The sequence below is a fragment of the Oryctolagus cuniculus genome, chromosome 3 (genome assembly GCF_051225735.1).
Source record: "Oryctolagus cuniculus isolate XC-2025 breed Fujian yellow rabbit chromosome 3, ASM5122573v1, whole genome shotgun sequence".
Taxonomy (NCBI): domain Eukaryota; kingdom Metazoa; phylum Chordata; class Mammalia; order Lagomorpha; family Leporidae; genus Oryctolagus; species Oryctolagus cuniculus.
The window spans coordinates 122735812-122741206 of NC_142869.1; the positions used below are offsets into that span (position 1 = coordinate 122735812).

General features: G+C 46.8%; 1 long non-coding RNA gene across 1 annotated transcript; it reads left to right on the forward strand.

The window, feature by feature from the left end:
• The first annotated feature begins 1657 nt into the window (after positions 1-1657).
• Positions 1658-5180, forward strand: LOC149127491 (uncharacterized). Its single transcript, XR_016230920.1, has 2 exons — positions 1658-2251; positions 3941-5180. It is a non-coding gene; the product is annotated as an uncharacterized LOC149127491 (long non-coding RNA).
• The last annotated feature ends 215 nt before the right edge of the window (positions 5181-5395 follow it).

Sequence of the window (5395 nt, forward strand, 5' to 3'; positions counted from 1 at the left end):
GCTACTGTAAGCCATGGCTGCACCTCAACACCAGCCCTCAGATTTGCTTCTAAAGCAGACATATGTATTTTTAATAAGGTTGCTTAATGATTCCCACAGGTGATTTTTGTACTAATCTACACCTGCATCTCAGAGGTGTCGTTAACTTGGAGGGTTTTGTATAGATCAGTTCCTAGGGTGCTGGATTCAGCCAGTGGAAATCTTGGATGACAACTATGTAATTGTGCTTCCAATGCACAAATTCCAATCTTAGAATGCCTGGCGAGAGGTACTTGTGAACAGGCTTGTGTCCCTTCACAATGGGACAAGATAGGAGAAAATGGGCCTTTCCCTCTGAGCCCTTCCTCCCCACTCAGAGGTCTGATTGGAGGCAGTTTATCCATAACCCTCTGAGTGCTCTGGGTGCCCCCAACACCCTTCATGTCTTTCCTGAGGCCTTCCTACTCAGGTTCTTTGTTCTTCCTTGGAGCTAGAAGGCAGAATAAGGCATACCCAAGGTCTGCCTTAAACTCACAGATGCACTGGACAAGCTAAATGTGTATATATCAGGAGGCCCCCTCAGCTGTCCACTTGTCTGGAATCTGGCCTGAAATTCTGCAGCTAGAGGCTGCCTGGACCTGAGGATGGTCTCTCTTGTTCACTGTTATGACTGCTACATTGGGGTCACAACTGATGCTTGATGTAAATATAATCATAACACTTCCAAAAATAGTTGCCAGTGTCCCCACTGCAGCCTTGGGGAGCTGCTAAGGCTCAGGTAGGTTAAGTAACCTGTTCCCACACAGTTGAACCAAGCAGTGCCTGCCCCTTTCATTCATGACAGTTATGAGTGACAGCTCCCCTCCTTCCACCCTTTTCTGCTCTTGTGCTTGTGCACTGCAGGCATCCTACAGGGGATGACCTGTCCATGGCTCCTTTCCTGGACTCATGACCAGATCCTGCCCATTCATGTTGGTGCCCAGTTCATGATCTATGAGCCAGTCTGCGTGCCTTTGGTGAGCACAACCTCTATCCCAACCCTAGCCAGCCTCGGCCTCCCTGGCCTGATGGTTTTTCTTGGTAGGAGCCTTGGCTCTCGTCTCTAGGGGTCAGTCAACCTCCCCTGTGCTGTTGATCTCTCTGGTTTGTACACTGCTCCCAGCCTCACAAATCATGGCCTGGCATCGTCCTCGGTGCTGTCAGACCTGCTTATCTGACTGGGAAGGCTTGGAGGAGCCGGGCCATAAAATTAAATGAAATTACTGCGGGAACTAGGGAGTTAGTGACAATGAGGTGGAATTATAACTTGGAGAATGGCAAGGGAGGTTTATGACACCCCGGTGCCTATCTGTAAAGTCATTACTCAAGGGCTCCCTTTGCACCTGATGTCTAGGCTGAATATCATCCTTTGCTGGTGTGCGTGGGGGTGCCATAGTGCCAGCCTCACCGTGTGGTTATTCTTAGCTTGGGGTCCAGGTAGTTGAATCCTCACATTTTCTGGAAGGGCAAGCCAGGGCTCAGAGAGGTGTTGGCAGAAGGGGTTAATGCCAGCATCAATATTCAAACTCAGGTCCCTGGGCTCAATCCTGTGCTCCATTATCCATTCTATTACGTTGGAACACTTTTTCAGGTTGAAAAATACTATGATTGACATACCACCATGAATTGACCTTTAACCAGGTGAGGGGAAGGGGCAGGAGAGAGAGACTAGTAGAGATGAGGGCTCCAACTAGATGAGATTTGGGCCATGTACATGGTGTTACATTTTTTTCTGCCAAAATCATTTTAGGTAAGTGTCGCTCCCCCTCTTCGTGGAGGAACGACACAGGACCCTGCGCTGTTCTTTTGTCTGCTCGGCCCTCCCCGGGTTTGCTGCTGGTTCTTCCCGGGTTGGCTACCGTCCCTCCACCTCCGTGGAGGGGCGGTTCCCCCTGCCACTTTCCCCACTTCCACAGGGGAGCGGCACACCGCCGGCTGGCTCTCTCAGGGGCTGCACAGGTGTTCCTTCAGATAGATGTTCCCGGTGCATGTTGTCTCTCTCCTCCTATATAGTCCTCTTCCACCAATCCCAACTCTGCTACCCACACGCCGAGTACGCTGCTCTCCTCCAATCAGGAGCAGGTCCTGCTGTTTATTGGTTGAACTGGAGGCAGCTGTGTAGAAGCTGTTTCCTCCTCTCCCAGCGCCATATTGTGGGAGAGCAGATGCATAGAATAAGTCTTAATTCCAGTAACTTAGTCTAGTCCGAGTTGCTCCCAGTTGCTCCCCACAGGTAAGTGAGCAAATTTTTTCCAAATACAACTGATATGTGCAATCAGGAGTATGCCTAGAATTTCGGGGAGGACAGAAAGGCTCCGAGGAGAGAGTGGTTGATGCTACTGGAGCAGAGGGGAGGACGCCCTGGGGTAGGCTTTACAAGGCCGAAAACGCCTTCTAGCCTGTGTGATGAGATTCTCCACGGCTGCTTTTCTATCACAGTTTATTGCTCCTCTCCTCTGATTGGCAGCTCCTTGATGGGTGGAATAAGGCCTTTACCTGCACATTTTTGGGTCTCACTCAGATCACACACCCATTAGATGGACAAGATGAGTGGATCAAGGGTGTGTGGTCATGGATTTGGAGCCTCAGTCTCATCACAAGTGAATGGAGGCAATCACACCTTGCAGGGTCATGGGTCCTTAAATTATACAAGGCCCTAGAGCAGTTCTTGGCATGTTAGAAACAGACTCTTTTGAGGGTTTGTTTTGCTCCTGGCACTGTTGTAGGAATTACTGCATTCAGCGGTTGCATTCTGTTAGTTGCTGTACTCCTGACAGGGCTTCGGGTTTTACTTCTCTTCAATGAAGTAGCGAGGCTCCCCATCTTCCTTGCAAAGCTGTCCTACATTCATAGGAAAAGCACAGTAGGGGACTGTCCATCCATGATGCCCCTGTTGGCACGTAGCTCATGCATTGCTCTTATGAGACTAGGTGCCCCTAAAATCCCCTTTGGGCTTTTTGTGTTTGGGGAAACCTCAGGTTGGACGTCAGGGAACTCTCAAACTCAGCTGGAATTTGCAGGAAATGCTGCCCAAGAGATTTTCATTCAGGCTAGCACCAAACAGCTCTGACCCACCAATGTCTGTAGAAGGAGCCACAGTGGGGAAACTACGGGTTTTGGAATCATGGAAGGCTGAGTTCATACCCTAACCTTGCTGTGTAGCAATAGAGAAACCTCAGGCAGGACCTTAATGTTGGAGTGTCAGACCCATCATCTCAAGGTTAGACTGTGAACACGAACTCACTGTGTGGCTTAGTTTGGAGTAGATATACACTGGTCAGGGGCTTTGGGATACCCCTTCAGTCTCCTTTTTATGTGCATGCTGGATCTGGACTCATCACCTGCTCCTGGCTGCCCAGGCACATGCAAACCCACATCAACACCTCCATTCCTTTCTGGGGAAAAGGGACTGGTTAGTGGGAAGGAACACTTTAGGCAACCTCCCAGTTTTTCTGAAAAGTTGTTCCTTTCCAAGAAGTAAGACCAAAACCCAAAACCAAAGTGGGAATACCAATCACTTTACTAATTCTGAGGGTACCTTTGTCTTTGGGGCCCAGGGGGCATGCTTCTCACAGGGTCACTTGTCTCTCCTTTGTGTTCAATGCCTCCATGTGACTGGCATTTGGTACAGCTGTGAAGAGATTGCTCCCATAGCAGAGCATTGGGGTTCAAGTCCTGGCTCTGTTCCCCATTCCAGCTTCCTGCTAATGCAGACCACAGGAGGCAGTAGGGGAGAACTCAAGTAGTTGGGTACCTGCCATTCACTTGGGAGACCCAGACTGAGTTCCTGGCTTCTAACTGGCCAGGTTGCAGGCACTTGGAGAGGGAACCAGTGAATGGGAGCTCTCTATCTCTGTCTTTCAAAAAAAAAAAAGAAAAACCCTTTCCTGGTTTGATGTTTTTTTTTTTTTCACCTCTCCAGGGAGTCTTCTAATCATTCTTTGAACCTGCCTCAAAGGAAGACAGACAAGTCTGACACTGGCGGGGACAGATAAAGGCACAGGGTCAGAGCAGCCTCCAAGTTCGCTTCTATGATCACACGGGAAAGACAGGCTGAGTACCATTGAAACGGCTGGAGAAGGACTAAATTATTCATCGGAGCACCTCAGAGATGCCCTTCTGTGACATTCCAACCCAGGCGTCTATTTTTTCACACACAAAAAAATAGAGCCCGAGACAGGTGGTGACCATGTGAAGGAAGATAAACCGTGTGACCCAGATACAGCAGCTCCTTCTCCTCTGATTCACACCTGACACAGGCGTCTGCTGGCAAAGAAAGCGTCATTCGCAAGTAGTGGTCATAGGTTTTCATTACTGCAGTTGTGACTTTGAATAACTTTAAAAAGCAAGCTTTTAGTGGAGAGAGCAGGAGAGAGAGAAAAAGGAAGAATGAGAGCTATTAGTAGTTTTCTTCTGGAAAATTTATTTTTAATTAATGTTTAAAAATTGTGTATGTTTGTGGGGTACAGTGTGATGCTTTCATCGATTGTTTCATTATGGAATGATTTAATCAATCTAATTAACAGATCTATCACCTCATTAATTTATCATTTTGTGGGAAGAAAACATAGAAAGTTTTTTTGGCAGTTTTAAAACATATAATACATTATTACTAACTATAGGCTCCATGATGTCATGGACCAGAAAAACGTTCTCCTCCAGTCGACCTGCAATGCCAGGTCCTTCCAACAACATCATCCCTCTCACCATCCCTCCAGCCTCTGGTAGCCCACCTTCTACTGGGTTTCTTTGAGATATACATTTTTAGATTCTACAGCTGGTTGTGTATTGGAGCAGGAATAACTAGTATTTGAGAATGACGTCATGTGGGTTACAGTCCCTGTTCTGTCCTCTACTAGTTGGGACAAACCAGATCTCTACTTCAGACTCCGTGTATATGACAGAGGGTGTTTTTCTTTTAGCTGTGTATCTTATGGTTTCTCCTATGTCAATACACTGTTTACTGTATTCATTTTAAAGACTATGCAATATATTTCTAAGTACTGATGTATCATAATTTATAATTCTTGTGTTAAAGATTGTATCTCTTCTTTTCTTTCCAAGACAATGCTGCAATCAACTCTCTTGCCCATAAATTGTAAAATTTAGAAAATATTTTTCTGGAATAGCTCTGAAGTAAATGACCCACTGATTAGATCACAAGAACATTGAACATGTTGATTGTTTCTACAATTTGTCCACTGGAAATTCTATATCTGATTTACACTTCTTCTCATCTGTGTAATTCCACCCCTCCCCCTAACCCTTAACATGGCAAGGTAGATATTATCTTCTCTGGTTTGAAGATGAGGAGCTGGAGGCAGATTAAGCTTCTCAGTGTCACACAGGTATCCTGTTATCCAGTGGAGATTTCCCC